The sequence below is a fragment of the Chiloscyllium plagiosum genome, chromosome 19 (genome assembly GCF_004010195.1).
Source record: "Chiloscyllium plagiosum isolate BGI_BamShark_2017 chromosome 19, ASM401019v2, whole genome shotgun sequence".
NCBI lineage: Eukaryota > Metazoa > Chordata > Chondrichthyes > Orectolobiformes > Hemiscylliidae > Chiloscyllium > Chiloscyllium plagiosum.
Genome location: NC_057728.1, coordinates 5,896,382 through 5,914,475, shown reverse-complemented (window position 1 = coordinate 5,914,475; position 18,094 = coordinate 5,896,382). Strand labels below are relative to the sequence as shown.

The following is an 18,094-nucleotide window of genomic DNA, read 5'->3' as shown; positions in this document are numbered from 1 at the left end:
ACAAAAACAGTAGACAAAAAGCCCTGAGATTCAACCTAGTCCAACCAGTTATCCAAGTGCCTGCAAAGTGCACACATTATCCCTGCCACAGCTTTGCTATGAGAGGTGAGAGCGCGGCACTATAATAATGAAGTATACCTTGAATGGATTGGCAATGTGCCACCATGGAACAGAGAAGCTGGCACATGTCAGATGCCAAGGCCCATGGACGTGGGTGCCACCATGCCCATGGGCCACGTTTTGAGATATTGATGCCCGTTATCCAAAATGGAAGCCCAGAGATACAGGCAATGAGCTGGAGTCACTGGGTTCTAACGTTACGTATCAACTGTGCTCCAAGGTTCTGCGCCAAGTCTTCAGAGGCCCAGGGGCTGCACAGAAAATCAGATAGAACGCAGCCTGCTCAGACTTTCATTCTAGTTTCTTTCTTGCTCATGGGAAAATCATAAAATGTGTACCACTAAGACAAGATCAGGTAATAAAGAAGGTGCTAATGAGTGATTATCCTTGTTTATACGCCTCTTGCTGCTCACTAACAAGAATCTGAACATGACATCCCAAACTCGGTTGGAAAGTGAGGCTTATTGCTCCTGATGTTGAAGAAAGGCTGTGCTGGATTCCTCTCATGATTTGTCCAGATTTCTCTGTGCAGCCAGTCATTCAGTACCTTGACGATTCCACACAACATGAGAATGTTACAGGAATCCCTTTCAGTGTTTTGAAAAGTAATTTTATGGGCCCTTCTTGGAACTTTCCCAATCTTTTCTTTTTGACAGTATGTTTGAAGTCAATTGTCGGGCCCCTTTTGGGGTTTTGCCCTGAAAGTTTGTTACGTTGCCTGTACTTATGGCAATGTTGAAATATTCCTCCGTTTGTAAGCTTGCTGTGTTTACACTTTCAGTCGAATGCTGAGCACTCTGCAGGATGGTGCTCAATGCTACAGTGGGATGGTACCAAGATATTCGACTCAGGAAATGGTTCCATCTGCTGGGCACATATGGAATGACTTGTACACAGGCTCATTTCAGACAAGGGCCACTTCTGGAGGAAGAAGAGTCAGACGGGCTTGAGACTTTAACTGTTTTTCTCTCCCCACAGATGCTGTCAGACCTGCTGAGTTTCTACAGCACTTTTGGTGCTTGTCTCTGAAAGGAGAACTTGATGAAGTTCTGAATGTGCACAGTTTGCTGGGCATGCATTGAAACAAAATACTCATTAACTCAAAGAGAAAGAAGTGGAAATGACTGGGTTAGACTGGGGTGGACAAGGTCAGAAGTCGCATGACAGCAGATTATAGTCCAACAAGTTTATTTGAAATCACAAGCTTTTGGAGCGCTGCTCCTTCGCCAGGCGAAGTGAAGTGAAGTGCATAGACACAGAATTTATAGGCAGAGAGATCAATAGATTGCACAAATGGTATATAAGTAGAGTGTCAACCAGCTGAATAACAAGTTTCTGCAGGTGATCAGAAGTATAAGACGGTGTGAGTAATGTGTCAAAAGCTGAATAGCAAGAGAAGGGATGACCTATGATTGGATTAATTGAGACAAAGAGATAATTACAAAAAAAATAAGATGGTGATGGAGACAAACCAAATGGCTGGAATAACATTATAGGTGGGCGGCACGGTGGCACAGTGGTTAGCCTATCATGTTATTCCAGCCATTTTCTCCAGCACCATCTTATTTTTTATTTTTTGTAATTATCTCTCTGACTCAGTTAATTGGATCATAGGTCATCCCTTCACTTGCTATTCAGCTTCTGACACATTACTCACACCGTCTGACACATTAGACCACCTGCAGAGACTTGTTATTCAACTGGGTGATATTCCACTTACACCATTTATACCATCCTTTGATCTCTCCGCCTATAAATTCTATGCCTGTGTGCTTCGCTTCACCTCACCCGATTAAGGAGCAGTGCTCCAAAAGTCTGTGATTTCAAATAAACCTATGGACTATAACCTGGTGTCATGTGACTTCCGAGAAAGAGGAAGAGAAGGAGAGAAAATATCTTCATTGCCAGTAACACAGACCAATCTGAATATGTTTGTGTTGCTTTCTGACTTGCTTCAAAATGGTAGCTGTAAATTAAATCTGACAGGCTTCCCCTTTTCTATTGAATGATGTGTTTGGATATGATGATGTCACTGACAGTTTTTAAAGAGGTTCGAAAATAAATCACAGCGAGGTCACAATCTTTCTTTCAATCTTGGTATATGGGCACTGTTTATTGCCCATCCTTAGTTGCCCTGAGAAGTGGTAGACCAGTTTCTTGCGGGGGCTGCTGCAGTCTCCTGAACGAGGAGCAGACTTTAAAAACTCCAGAGGGAAGGCATTTAATAAATTAACCAAATAATCGATTATCCGAATGAAATAGTGCCTACCCACCTCGTTCGGATAATCGAGGTTCCCCTGTATATGGTAATGATTCTGAAAGAGTTAATGTTGAAACTGCGTTAGGGCCATTCGAACCTGACCATGTCACAGTCCTTGGATAGAGAGAAAGCTGTCTAGCACGAGGTCCCGATGGATACAGAGGTGTCATCTGAGCTCCTTTGTAATTATTTGTTACTTATCTGTGTATTTATGGCTAACTATTAATATAATTTGTACCGAGTGCAATCATGCAATAAATTACATTTTATTGCATATGTCAAGTGCCCATTCTCATTAAGACTCAACAGTGTTCTATCTTCTCCCACTGGTAATTAGAGAGTCCTTACACTCAGTGCAGGAAGAAGGATTCAAGACGGTATTTTACACCAACCATTAGCCACGAGTGGCTGATATCGCAATGCACAATAAAACACAAGTAAGTCAGGTAAGAACTTCAGATTCTCAATCTACACAACACGAACAAAGCAGTTGTGTTTATACAACAATTCAACAACTTCATCACAGCTTTAACTGATACTGTATTTTTTCCTTCCCAGGTTTATTTTACATATGTTTATATGGAATTAAAGCCTTCAAGCTATTATTGTAGGCATAAGCAGTCAATCTCAAATGTACTAATCCACTATCATAACCAAACGGTAACTATGAAGTAATGCATATGTTGCCTCAACCACTCCATCTGGAAATGAGTTTCCCATTCTTACATTCTTTGCACAGCATATGTCTAACATGGTTGCTTTTGACAGCTTTGCACTCAGTGGGAGTAGATTTCGGTCATTACTGCTTTAAGGTTCACCTGAATGGAGATCAGAGAAGAAAGTCCAGCAGGGGAAGAATGATCACACAGAATATGGCAAGTTTCCAAGGTGGATCTCTACCCCAGTTTCTCATTTTCCAGTCAGTGACAATTGATCTTTATCTTTCCACCAGAGCCATCACATCACCTGACTGGACAGCAATAAAGGAGATCTAATGGAGTGAATGATCACACAGAATCTACTGGATTCCCTTTCCTGCCAGGCAGTAAAGGTGGATCTCTAGCCCAGTGAACCTTCATTTTGTGTGGTCAGTCCATCAGTGAGAGAGGAGGCTGGGACCTGTATCCTGCTGCTTACCTTCACAATGTGTCCCATTCCCTCTGTAATAGGGGTTGCACTCACAGCTATAGGAGCCTTCCGAGTTCAGGCACTCTGCGTTTGGGTCACATTGATTCATTGCTGGATCCGCACACTCATTAACATCTGCAAGCAACATTAAAAAATAAACACCTGTGAATCGGAGAGAGAGTGAGTGAATGAGAACCAGGCTGTCACACAGTCCTATACTTGCAGCATGGCTTTTACCTGGGATTTCGATGTTGTGGCCATTTCGGAGACATGGACAGAGCAGGGACGGGAATAGTTGTTGCAGGTTCCAGGGTTTAGATGTTTCAGTAAGATCAGAGGAGGTGGTAAAAGAGGGGAAGGTGTGGCATTGTTAGTCAAGGACAGTATTATAGTGGTAGAAAGGACATTTGAGGAGGACTCGTCTACTGAGGTAGTATGGGCTGAGGTTAGAAACAAGAAATGATAGGTTAATCTGTTGGGAGTTTTCTATAGGCCTCCGAAAAGTTCCAGAGATGTAGAGGAAAGGATTGCAAAGATGATTCTAGATGGGAGTGAAAGTAACAGGCTAGTTGTTTTGGAGGCCTTTAACTTTCCAAATATTGACTGGAAATGCTATAGTTCGAGTTTTTGTCAATGTGTGCAGGAGGGTTTCCTGACATAGTATGTACACAGGCCAACAGGAGGGGAAGCCACATTAGATTTGGTACTGGGTAATGAACCAGGCCAGGTGTTAGATTTGGAGGTAAGTGAGCACTTTGGTGATAGTAACCACAATTCGGTTACGTTTACTTTAGTGATGAAAATGGATAGGTATATACCAGAGTGGCAAGAATTATAGGTGGGGGAAAGGCAATTATGACACAATTGGGCAAGATTTAGGATACATAGGATGAGGAAGGAAACTGCAGGAGATGGACACAACTGAAATGTGAAACTTGTTCAAAGAACAGTTACTGGCTGTCCTTGATAAATATGTACCAGTCAGGCAGGGAGGAAGTGGTCGAGCGAGGGAACCATGCTTTACTAAAGACATTGAATCTCTTGTCAAAAAGAAGAAGGAAGCTTATGTAAAGATGAGACATGAAGGTTCAGCTAGGGTGCTTGAGAGATATGTTAGCCAGGAAAGACCTAAAGAGAGAGCCAAGAAGAACCAGGCAGGGACATAAGACATCTGTGGCAGGTAGGATCAAGGGAAAGCCTAAGTCTTTCAATAGGTATGTCAGGAATAAAAGAATAAAGAATGACCAGGGTAAGACTAGGACCAGTCAAGGACAGTAGTGGGAAGGTGTGCGCAGAATCCAAAGAGATAGGAGAGGTGCTAAGTGAATATTTTTAATCAATATTCACACAAGAAAAAGACAATGTTGTCGAGGAGAATACTGAGATACAGGCTCCTAGATTAGATGGGATTGAGGTTCACAAGGAGGAGGTGTTGGCAATTCGGGAAAGTGTGAAAATAGGTAAGTCCCCCTGGGCTGGATGGGATTTATCTGAGGATTCTGTGGAAAGCTCGGGAGGAGATTGCAGAGTGTTTGGTTTTGATCTATATGTTATCATTGTCTACAGGAATAGTGCCAGAAGACTGGAGGATAGCAAATGTTGTCCCCTTGCTCAATAGGGGAGTAGTGACAACCCTGGTAATTACAGACCTGTGAGCCTTACTTCGGTTGTGGATAAAGTGTTGGAAAGGATTATAAGAGATAGGATTTATAACCATCTCAATAGGAATAATTTGATTAGGGATAGTCAACACTGTTTTTGTGAAGGGTAGTTTGTGCCTCACAAACCTTACTGAGTTCTTTGAGAAGGTGACCAAACAGGTGGATGAGGGTAAAGCAGTTGATGTGGTGTATATGGATTTCAGTCAGGTGTTTGGTAAGGTTCCCCACGATAGGCTATTGCACAAAATACGGAGGCATGGGATTGAGGGTGATTTAGCTGTTTGGATCAAAAATTGGCTAGTTGAAAGAAAACAGAGGGTGGTGATTAATAGGGAATATTCATCCTGGAGTTCAGTTACTAGCAGGGTATGGCAAGGATCTGTTTTAGGTCCACTGCTGTTTGTCATTTTTATAAATGACCTGGATGAGGGCGTAGAAGGATGGGTTAGTAAATTTATGGGTGACACTAAAGTTGGTGGAGTTGTAGATAGTGCAGAAGGATGTTGTAGGTTAGAGAGGGATAGAGATAAGCTACAGAATTGGGCTAAGAGGTGGCAAATGGAGTTCAATGCAAAAAAGTGTGAGGTGATTCACTTTGGAAGGAGTAACAGGAATAAAGAGTATTAGGCTAATGGTAAGATTCTTGGTAGTGTGGATGAGCAGAGAGATCTCGGTGTCCATGTGCATAGATCCCTGAAAGTTACCACCCAGGTTGATAGGATTATTAAGAAGGCACACGATGTGTTAGCTTTTATTAGTATTGGGATTGATGTTGCAGCTGTACAAAAACTCTGGTGCAGCTGCACTTGCAGTATCGCAAACAGTTCTGGTCACTGCATTATAGGAAGGATGTGGAAGCATTAGAAAGGGTGCAGAGGAGATTTACCAGGATGTTGCCTGATGTGAAGGGAAGGTTCTTATGAAGAAAGGCTGAGGGACTTGAGGCTGTTTTCGTTTGAGAGAAGAAGGTAATGAGGTGACTTAACAGAGACAGACAAGATGATCAGAGGGTTAGATAGGGTAGACAGTGAGAGCCTTTTTCCTTGGATGGTGATGGCTAGCACGAGGGGACATAGCTTTAAATTGAGGGGTGATAGATATAGGACAGATATCAGAGATAGATTCTTTACTCGGAGAGTAGTAGGAGTGTGGAAGGTCCTGCCTGCAACTGTAGTAGACTTGCCAACTTGAGGGGCCTTTAAATGGTGACTAGATAGGCATATGGACGAGAATGGAATAGTGTACGTTAGATGGGCATAAGATTGGTTTCACAGGTTGGCACGACATTTAGGGTCGAAGGGTCTGTACTGTGCTGTAATGTTCTATGTTCTATACAGCCACCATGCTCTGTATGGAAAAATTACCCCCTCAGGTCCTTTTTAAACCTTTCCCCCATCTTAAACCTGTGGCCTCTAATTTTGGATGCCCCATCCTGAGGAAAAGACCTTGGCTATTCACCTTATCTATGCGCCTCATAAGTTTATAAACCTCTAAATGGTCGCCTCTCAGCCTCCAACACTCCAGTGAAAATAGACCCAGCTTATTCAGCTTCTCCCGACAAGTCAAACCATTAAGACATGGTAACATCATTGTAAATTGTTTCTGCACCCACAGATCACACAACTCTGCCATGAACAGAACTGATTAAACTAGCTTTGCAACAAATAGACTCATCCTTACGACAATGCCAAGATTAGCATCAAAGAAACAGGCCAATTCACATTAAAACTATTTCAGTATTTTTTACTTCGATAATGTCTTCCCATTTTATTTACTTGATCGAACTCCGAACAACAGAATGTTCACGTTCCTCTCTCATTATCCAGCTTCCTCTATGTTATTTGCTTCAACTACTCATTCTGGAAAACAGCTCCATATTCTGACCAGTCTCTTATTGGATATATCAGCAACCATGTCATAGTTACTGTTTGGACTCTCCGACGACAGAAACCTTCCTCTCTAATCTACCACACTAATCCCATTTATACCTTTAAACTGGTCTCTATTGTCACTTTTCAAGTGTAAAGAGACCCAACTATGTTCTCTTGATCCTGGTATTATAACTCTTCCTTCTTTTGTACTTTTCTCTGTGGTTTTTAATCCTTTCTCTATATGAAGACCAGATCTGTGCACAGTATGGCAAATGGTCCATATCAACATAATCATTGTATGTTTCCTATCTCTCTGAGCTTGCACAGATGACACTGATTCCTGTGCATGTAACAGGTATTTACAGTGCTTTGTAATGTCTACTCTATTCTCAAAATATGGTTTCCAGCCCTTTCTACAGCTTTGCTTTACTTTTATCCAGAGTCTGGATGTTAATTGATCAACCACAATGGGCATAAATAGTAAACAGACTCGCATAATCAAAGAGAGTACTAATTCATTGAACACTATAACAACTGCTCTGCTTTTGGATTGCATACCTATCAGAATCAACCTTAGTGTTTTGTTTATGCGGTTGTCTGGCTTTGGGTAACCTCAAGTTACTGGGGTGTGTCATTGAGTCTCTTCATATTTCTGAAGGCTTTATGTCTTAATTAATGTTTCCTCAGGGGAGGCAATGGGCTTTTAATCCAGAGACCTGGGTCTGAATCTTGCCAGGGCAGATAGTGGAATGTGGATTCAATTAAATTAAACAATCTGGGAATTAACTGTCTGATGGTGCATCGGACATTTCATTGTCAGGAAAAACCCATCTGGTTCGCCAATGCCATTTAGAAAAGGAAACTGGCCATTTGTCCCTGGCAGTTAGAATACAATGTGGCAAAATATGAGTTAAGCACTTTGGTAGGAAGAATAAAGGCAGAGACTATTTCACAAACAGGTGAAAAATATCCAAAATTTAAAGCAGAAAGGCACTTAAGAGATCTAGTTCAGGATTTTGCCAGGTTAATATGCATGTTCAATTGGCAGTTAGGAAGGCAAATGCAATGTTAGCATTCATTTTGAGAGAGGCTAGAATACAAGAGCAGGGATGTACTGCAGAGGCTGTATAAGGCTGTGGTCAAATCACATTTGGAATATTGTGAGCAGTTTTGGGCCCCATATCTATAGAAGGATGTGCTGGCCTTGGAGTAGATGCAGAGGAGGTTTACATGAATTATCCCAGGAATGAAGGGCTTGTCATATGAAGAGCGGTTGAGGAGTCTGGGTCTGCACTCAATGGAATTTAGAAGAATGTGGCAGGTAGATAGGATAGTGAAGACGACGTTTGGTATGCTTTCACTTATTGTTCAGAGCACTGAGTATAGGAATTGGGAGGTCATGTTGCGGCTGTACAGGACATGGTTAGGCCACTTTGGAATATTGTGTGCAATTCTGGTCTCCCTGCTACAGAAAGGATGTTGTGAAACTTGAAATGGTTCAAATAAAATTAACAAGGATATTGTCAGGTTTGGAGGGTTTGACCTATAGGGAGACGTTGAATAGGCTAGGGCTGTTTTTCCTGGAGTGTCGGAGGCTAAACGGTGACCTTGTAGAGGTTTATAAAATCATTAGGGGCATTGATAGGGTAAATAGATAAGGTCTTTTCCCTGGGGTGGGGGAGTCAAAAACTAAAGGCGTAGGTTTAGAGTGAGAGGGGAAAGATATAAAAGGGACGTAAGAGGCAACTTTTTCATGCAGCTGTCGGTACATGTATGGAATGAGCTGCCAGAGGAAGTGGTGGAGGCTGATACAATTACAGCATTTAAAAGGCATCTGGACGGGTGTATGAACAGGAAGGGTTTAGAGGGATATGGGCCAAATGTTGGCAATAGATTTGGTCGACATGGACAAGTTGGGCTGAAGGGTCTGTTTCCATGCTGTACATCTCTATGATTCTGTGACTCTTTGACGGGGCAGCCTGATTGAAATTTACACAAGACTGAGAGACCTGGATAGACAGGACTTGGAGAAGATGTTTCCGCGAGTAGGACAGACTAGAATCCAAGGGCACAGCCTCAGAGCGAAGGAACAAACCTTTAGAACTGAGATGAGGAGGAATTTCTTCAATCACAGGGTTATTAATCTGTGGAACTCAGTGCCACAGAGGGCTGTGGAGGCTAAGTCACTGAGTATATTTAAGACAGAGATAGCTGGGTTCCCAATTATTAAGGGATTAGAAGTTACAGGGAGAAGGGATGAGAATGGGTTTGAGAAACATATCAGCCTGATCGAATGGCAGAGCAAACCCGATGCGATGACTGGCCTAATTCTGCTCCTATATCTTATGTTCTTATGGGTACAGGTCCAATCTACTCAACGTTTCCCTATAAGATAGTCCTCCTCATACCTGCTAACAACCTAATGAACTTTCTCTGAATTGCCTCCAATATCATTATATCTTTCCTTACATAAGGGGACCTAAAATGTTCACAGTATTCCATCTGCCTTGCATAGGTTTAGCAAAATCTCCCAACTTTTATACTTCATTCCCTTTGAAAACAAAGCCAACATTCCATTTGCCATTGAATTTGAAAGTGATTCATGCAGAACTCCTAAGTCTTTCTATTCCAAAGCTTTCTTCAGTCTTTCAGTTAACTTTGAACTCCTCTGTTCTTCCTGCCAAAGTGCATAACCCTACATTTGCTCACATGATATTCCACCTGCCAAGGTTTAGCCTGCTCACTTAAGCAAAACACACTTTGTCCACACAAAGGGTAGTGGAAATCTGGAACACTTTTCCCCAAAAGGATGTTGGTTGGGATGGCTACAGTTGGAGCTTCTCTGAATGAGGCAGATAAGTTTCTGTTTGGTTAGGGTATGGATTAAAGGTGGATGAATGGAATTGAGGCTTAGGTCTGACATTTTGTAACTGGATGGAGCAAAAGATGTCAGGGCAGAATGAACTATTCTTGTTTCAAAGACCAATAACATTAAGAACTTGATCCAGAGTGCACTGGCCCTCACTGAGGTAAAATGCTGCCCAGGATGCAAGAGAAACTCTCTGCTCTTCTTCAAATGACACTTTCCCCTCTCAGTCATGGGTTCAAGCCCCACATTTGGGATTGGAGGACATAATGTAGGAGCACACTTCAGTGCAGTGGTGAGAGAGTGCTATACTGTTTGAGGTGTCATTTTTTCAAATGAAAGAAATACACTGTACTTACATAGCTCCTTTCACAACCTCAAACATCCCAAAGAATTTCACAACGGATTCTGAGATTTATAAAGTATTGTCCCAAATATTTATATGCAAATTGTAGAAACCAATTTATGTACAGCAATGTTCATCAAATAGCAATGGCCCAGTCACAATATTCAGAGTTTTTTTTAATAACCTGTTTTTTTAAAATCAACCTGCTGACAAAATGGAATGTGAAAGGTCAAACCTGAGCATGTTGATTGGCTCCCGGGTACCAAGGTGAATCCTGGGTAACAGTGACACTGGGAACCGCCCATTGTGTTCACACAACGCTGGGAGCAGCCGCCATTGTTCTGTAAACATTCATTCACATCTGAAAGGGAGAGGGCCCTCGTGTTCAAATTGGCTTTCAAAACATCCACATACACATTCAATTAAAACATTAAAATATGTCAGATTTTCATCTTTCAAAATTCAGAAATGACTGAACGGACATTGAAGATTCAATTGTTAACATTTTAAACTCTACCAATACATTGGGACTAGTTTTAAATCAACACAGCCAGCCAGAAACTAGTGGAATCTAATTGTTCAGCACTTTTAACATTCTAATGACTTCCACTGAATCGCTAATCCACCCACGTTATTGTACTGCTAGCAGTCTGAGTTCGAATCACTGGTCTCGATTACAAATCTAGGCTAACATTTCAGTCACTGACCTACATTTATATGTCTAGAAGGGAGAAAGCAGAGAAAAGGAATGAAGAGAGATAGAGATAGAGTTAATGAGAATGTAAAAAGAGAACTCTGATGGAGCACATAGAGAGAAAGATAATTGCAGACCACTCGCAGCCAGAATGCTGGAAAAGTGGAGAGAGAGAGACTGAGCTGCAGGAGGGAGAAGTGGACATGTAAGAAATATCCACATCAACTCTACAGTCAAGAAAGCACGCCAACACCTCTACTTCCTCAGAAGGGTAAGGAAATTCAGCATGTCCACAATGACTCTCACCAACTTTTATAGATACACCATAGAAAGCATCCTATGCAGATACATCACAGCTTGGTATGGCACCTGGTCTGCCCAAGACCGCAAGAAATTACAGAAAGTTGTGAACGCATATAATCCATCATGCAAAGCAGCCTACCATCCATTGACTCTGCCTACAATTCCCGCTACCTTGAGGAATACAGCCAGAGGTGCCTCCCAACCCGGTTATACTCTCTTCCATCGTGCAGAAGAGTTTGAAAACACATACCAACAGATTCAAGAACAGCTTCTTCCTTGTTGCTATCAGAGTTATGAACAGACATCTCATATACTGGAATTGATCTTCCTCTACACTTTCTCTGTCGCTGTAACACTATATTCTGCATTGTGTTCTATTACCCTGATGAACTTACATCAGCTATGATTTGTGTGGATATCACGCAGAACAATGTTTTGCCCACTCCCACCTCCAGCTCTATTCAATGTTCTATTGTGCTGCTAGCAATCTGAGTTACAATCACTGGTCCCAAATCCTCCTTTTGATTACAAATCTAGGCTGACATTTCAGTTACTGACTTACATATATATGTCTATAAAGCCCTCAATGTTGTGCCAGCCACACCTCTGTCAGTTCCCATAGATCCCAAAACCCAGCAACCTCAGTCTGAAACACACTGAATGATGGAGCATTCCAAAGATTCACTGCCCTTGGAGTGAAAACATTTCTCCTCAACTCAGTTCTAAATGAACCCTTATCCTGAGATTATATCCCATTCTAGATTCCATATTAAGGGGAAACATCCTCTCAGCATCTAGCTTGGCAAACCCTTTCAATATTGGATATATTTCAATTCCCCTTCAGGTCTTCCTTCTTCTGGACAGTAATCTCAGGAAGCACTCTTGTGAACCTTTGTTGTACGCCCTCCGGGACAAGTATATTCTTCCCAAGATAAGAAGATCAAAACTGGACAGACTATTCCAGGTGCATCTTCACCAACATATTGTCCTCTTTGGCTGTTCCTCAAAACTGATGACTTCCTTCAGTACCAGAGCCATGGGCCTGAGTTGATTGAGCTGGATCCACACCCTCTGCCACAGGGTAGGTAGGGTAGGTGGGATTTGAAGAGGAATTTGTGTGTAGGTGGGATACTTGGCTTTTCACAAGCTCCATGGTCCATTTGTGCTTGGACTCCATATGGGCGGGTAAGGGATGCCAAAAACGGTTGGCACCTTTGCCATGCCCCTTCACCAGTTTGAGAGCTCTTGGGCAAGAGACTCCCATGGGTCAGATAAGATATTGCATTTTTCAGGGAGGCTGTGAGGAAATGCTTTAAGTATTTTCTCGCTCTCCTGTAGAGCACTTGCCAAGATGGAGCTTAGACAACAGCTTATTTTGGAAGTCATCAGGCAGACAGATTTCAAACATCCACACGGCTTTTCTCTCCACAGATGCTGCTAGACCTGCTGAGTTTCTCCAGCACTTTCTATTTTTGTTTCAGTCATTATTTGACAGCCAAAATGAAGCTGATCATAATGGGGCGAAAAAGAAATAATAGATTCTAAAAATAACAATCTAAACTGGGAGTTTCACATAAATTTCAATATTTTATCTCTCGGATGCTTCAGTACCACTTACCTGTGCAGTTCCTCCCATCTCCAGTGTAGCCAGCCTCACACACACATTGGAAAGAGCCGGGGCTGTTGAAACAGGAGGCTGAGCTGTGACAGTCGTGGCTTCCACTTTCACATTCATTCACATCTGGGGGTTAGGAAGGAAGAAAGATTCCATCTTTGTGAATATTCCAGATAGGCAAGAAAATCCCAATTCAATTAAATGTGTAATTGATTATGACTGAGACAATTGTTTAACAACCTGTATTTATAATCCTGCCTTTAGCATATCAAAGTACTACACAGGAGTGAAGACCACGCAACATTGGGCAGAGTCATATAAGGTGACTAAAAATGACAAAGTTAAAAGCTTTAACCAGGACCTTTGAGAAGCAAGAAGTGGAGAAACTTTTGGCACAGTCAGTTGAGAACATGGTTGCTAACGATGGGGCAAAAGAATTGGCAAAACACAGCTTTTGCAAAGGGCTGCAGGAAGTTACACCCACAGTGGAGGACAAGGCCATGGACAGCTTCCAGCCTTAGTCGAGGATCCGTTGGTCAAAGGGGTAATGAAAGACAGGACTTGGTGCAGGTTAGTGTTGGCCAAGAAATCAAGCAGGCTATTTTCAAGAATGGTCAATCCATTCAAGACTCCTAAACACAATCTCCTGCAAATTTATCAGCTCCAGCTTTCTGTATTGTTTTATTCAAAATACCCCTTTTATATGGACAGGACATTTACAAAGAATAACACCTTTTAGAGGTTGGACACTCCTCATAATTGCCAACACTGAAGGCAAGTAATTTTCAGTTTCTCAGAGAATGATGTGTCTACATCTGAATGCAGCAAGAGGCAGACTTAGGCTGATCAGTGGGAAAGCAAGGTCTGTGCCACATATCCAGAAGAGAGACAGTCTGACTATGACAAATACTATCAAACTTCTGAATATATTTCTAATGTCTCAGCAAGTTCTTATTTTCAATTTGTGACTGCCCTTATGGAGGTTATTCTGGCAGTTACGTAGTTACCTGAGTGTTGCAATGCATGCCTGGGATCATGTTACAGGGCTCCAGTAACAGATGATGGTAGTGCAATGTGATAGGTTAGTTAAATCACTGGGAGATGAGTTAATGCTGAACATGATGATGTTGTAATGTGATAGGTGAAGTATGACGGAGGGAACCAGTGTGGCAGACGATGATTAGTTTAGAAACACAAAGCAAGCCAGCATGATTGGCTATGCTAATGTTATCCAATAAGAGCGAGGCCACCAAATTATGTAAACTGGAGGAGAACAAAGAGCTCATAGGGTCAGGGAAGACATTTTGCTCGGCAAAAGTGAGGACTGCAGATACTGGAAACCAAAGTCTAGATTAGAGTGGTACTGAAAAAGCACAGCAGGTCAGGCAGCATCCGAAGAGCAGGAAAATCGACGTTTCGGGCAAAAGCCCTTCATCAGGAATGGCTTTTGCCCGAAACGCCGATTTTCCTGCTCCTCGGATGCTGCCTGACCTGAAGACATTTTGCTGGCTCCTACAGCTTTGATTTTGCAAGATTCAAATTTAAGCTCGTGAAGGATTTTTTTGCGTCTCCTGGTAATTTTTTTATAGAACATTGAGTCATTCTTCCACAACATCTTCTGCTTAGTAACCAGTTTGCCAGAGAAAATAATTTGTCTCCTCACAATTCAAGTGAAACTCTTCATAATTTTGGACACAAATGGGGTCTCTCTATAATCTTCTCTAGCCTAAGGAGAACAATCCCAGGTTCTCCCATCACCCCACATAACTGAAATCCGTCATTCCTGATATCATCTTGGTGAAGCACCTTGAACCTTGTCAACTGCTCAGCCTCCAGTTTCCACAAACCTGCCTCTTCAATGACTTCATACCCATTAGAACTTCTGGTGCCCAATATTGCACTCGAGTCTCCAGTTGGAAGCTGAGATTTCTAAAGGAAATGAGTTGCTAGTTGTTGTATTCCACGTCCTTTTTATAAAGCTATGTCTCCTTAAGCCCTTTAGCAATTTTCACTGGCACCATGTAAGGTTTGAGAATTCGCATCATCAGTCATTCCACTCACAACGCTCTCATGGGTTGGAATCTTTGAAAATATTTTGCTTCTCCATATGCACCAATATAAACCATTCACACTTCTCTTTATTAAATTGCAATAGACATTTGTCTCCCATGTTTACCAGCCTGACAATGCTCTTCGGAAGTCTCTTTGCTTTCCTCATCGATTACTTTGTCGCTAAGTTTGTATTATCCTCAATCTGAAATTTTACTCCTTGCACCCATGCCTCTGTCATTTAGAAATGATAAAAAATAGCAATGGATTCCTGGGGGATGCAGCGCACAACTCTCTCTCTTGAGTATGATGGTGCATGCTGGAAATGTGTTGCTGGAAAAGCGCAGCAGGTCAGGCAGCATCCAGGGAACAGGAGAATCGACGTTTCGGGCATAAGCCCTTCTTCAGGACATGATGGTGCATGTCAGGCTAGGTTTCATGAAGGGCTAATTTGTAACATTCCATGATGTCATGGAAGTAACTGACATACATCATGTGTTCTGAGAGGCTGGGACAATAAAGACAAAAATAAATTGGTGTGGGGTGGTGGTTTCATAAATGTAAATAGGTCACAATAGCCAGCAGTCTTCAAGAATTATTCAAGGTACTCCAAACCAACAACACAATAACATTCTCTCCAGACAGATACGTAACAGTTCATCACCACTCTTAGCCTCCTCTCCCATTATCATTTACACATCCAAATTGTTTAAATCATCCCTAATGTGTTTTTCTTTGTGAGTGTGTGTTACCTGGTGCTTCAGCATATACTTATTGGAAGTTCAATCATACAACATCTTCTGCTGCACCTTCAGCCAACAGCTTGTTGCTAAATTGAAGAACTCAAGCAGGTTCATCAGTCAAAATACACCTTGACCAAAACGTTGCAGGTTGTCTCATATCAAGTGAGATGACAAATGGCAATGAGAAACTTTTCCTCTGAGACCATTAATTGTCAGTTACCTGCACAATTCCCCCCATCTCCAGTGTAACCAGCCTCACACACACATTGGAAAGAGCCGGGGCTGTTGAAACAGGAGGCCGAGCTGTGACAGTCATGGCTTCCACTTTCACATTCATTCACATCTGGGGTTCAGAAAGAAATGAAAAGTCTATTAGAGACTCTCAACTCTGTGAATATTAAACTAACTATTGTTAACCAGATTTAGGCTCATGCCTTATTAAGATTACAGATGATTACTCAGATCATTGATCTCAAGATTCACTGGATTGCTCCCAGGAGACACTGCCAACAAAACAAAACAAACTTCTAATGACTTGTGACTGTGGCAGGAGTCTAAAACAGCTGGTCACTAAAGGTCAAGAAAGGAACTCTTAACAAATTGGCTTGAGTGTGGGAACTTTTCAGTTTCCTGTGCATCACGTTGTGTCTGATTTATTCCATTTCTTTGTTCATTAAAGGGTCCTTGTTTAAGAAGCATTAATATTGTAACAACAGAAATGTCAGGGCTTGGGCATTCTCCCAGATGTATTAACCTTGAAAATAAATAATTGGCAATTTCTCAGATAATGAAGCAGTGTATGTCTGCACACAAGGCCTTGCCAACACTCAACCTTCAGCTGATAATGGCATGTAATGTTGAATCACTGTCAATGATGATATAGGGAGAGTAATCATGATAGTCAATAATATCACTATTGCTAACTGCCCCACGATCAACATCCTGTCAGTCAACACTGACTGGCCTCACTGCACCAGCCACAGAAAAGCAAAAGTGAGGACTGCAGATGCTGGAGATTAGGGTCGAGAGTGTGGTGCTGGAAAAGCACAGCAGGTCAGGCAGCATCCGAGAAGCAGAAGAGTCAACGTTTCAGGCAAAAGTCCTTCATCAGTACGTGGCTATTAAAACTGATGTCAGACTTAACTTCTGAATTCTCAAGGAATTTCCACCATGAACAAGGCACACGTCAGTTGCATGATGGAAAACTGTCCACAAACCGATTATATCTGCAAACAATCATTACTTTCCCAGGAAGAGTGGTCCACTTGATATATCACCCAATCATAACCTACTACACCATCCAGCATCTACATGATGCATAGCAGCAACCTCCCATCCTCCACTGCCTGAAACAGCAAAGATAGCAGGCTCATGGGATCACAGAGTCTCAGTGGTTAGCACTGTTGCCTTACAGCATCAGGGACCTGGCTTTGATTCCCACCTCGGGCGACTGTCTGTGTGGAGTTTGCACTTTCTCCCAGTGTCTGCGTGGGTTTCCTCTGGGAGCTCTCGCTTCTTCCCACAATCCAAAAATGTGCAGGTCTGGCGAATTGGCCATTCTAAATTATCCCATAGTGTTCGGGGATGTATAGGTTAGGTGCATTAGTCAGGAGTAAATGTGGAGTTATGGGGGAATGGATGGAGGGTCGGTGTGGACTTGTTGGGCCGAAGGGCCTATTTCCACACTGTAGGGACTCTATTTTATTCCACCACCATCACCAGGACGTAAATACTCCTGACAAGGACACTTAGTGTCTATTCTTTCATCATTGATGGATCCAGCAGCACTGGGACAGCATCTTCACCATATTGACTGCAAAGCTTCATTATCATCTTCTCAAGAATAATTGGAACTGAGCAATAAATCCTGGTATTTTCAATCGTGAAATGATCTAACTATAATTATAGAGTGAAACCGTTTGCATTGCCTCAGGCAGTATGTGATTCAGACAATCAGAATGGGATTTTTCCAGGTTCCACCATCATTTTTGGTTGAATCAAACATTAGCTTTTCGGGCTGCAGTACAAAAAAACCCAGCAAATTCCAAGCAATAAACGTAAACAAGAAGAAAACCAACAAGTTGCAAGGAATATATAAACAAGCTGAGAGACTTCTAAAGCTGTAGCGTCATTATCAGTTACCTGTACAGTTCCTCCCATCCCCAGTGTAGCCAGCCTCACACACACATTGGAAAGAGCCGGGGCTGTTGAAACAGGAGGCCGAGCTGTGACAGTCGTGGCTTCCACTTTCACATTCATTCACATCTGGGGATTAGGAAGGAAGAGTTTATTGGGGGAGTCCGAGCTATACGAATCTTAACCTTTCTACACAGACCCAAATTTAGCCTTAAACCCTGTGACTCTTAATGCCCCATGTGGTAGAGTATTGGACCTCCAGCTCAGATTTCCCCAGTTCCCATTTTCACTCGATACTGAGT

The 18,094-nt window shown here is 42.2% G+C and overlaps 1 protein-coding gene and 1 long non-coding RNA gene across 4 annotated transcripts in view; both read right to left on the bottom strand.

Annotated features, from left to right (window-relative positions):
- LOC122559483 overlaps positions 1-18,094 on the bottom strand; it is a 203,261-nt gene that overhangs the window by 164,238 nt on the left and 20,929 nt on the right. The gene's annotated exons all lie outside the window — the stretch shown is intronic.
- LOC122559485 overlaps positions 1-18,094 on the bottom strand; it is an 89,426-nt gene that overhangs the window by 70,227 nt on the left and 1,105 nt on the right. Inside the window, exons 3-4 of one of the 3 annotated variants that reach the window (XR_006314435.1) lie at positions 17,799-17,921; positions 12,910-12,990 (exon numbers count right to left, since the gene is read on the bottom strand). This is a non-coding gene — a long non-coding RNA (uncharacterized LOC122559485). Of the gene's footprint in view, positions 1-12,909; positions 12,991-15,972; positions 16,000-17,798; positions 17,922-18,094 lie in introns of those variants that run through there. The other 2 variants (XR_006314436.1, XR_006314437.1) reach the window with 2 other exon arrangements.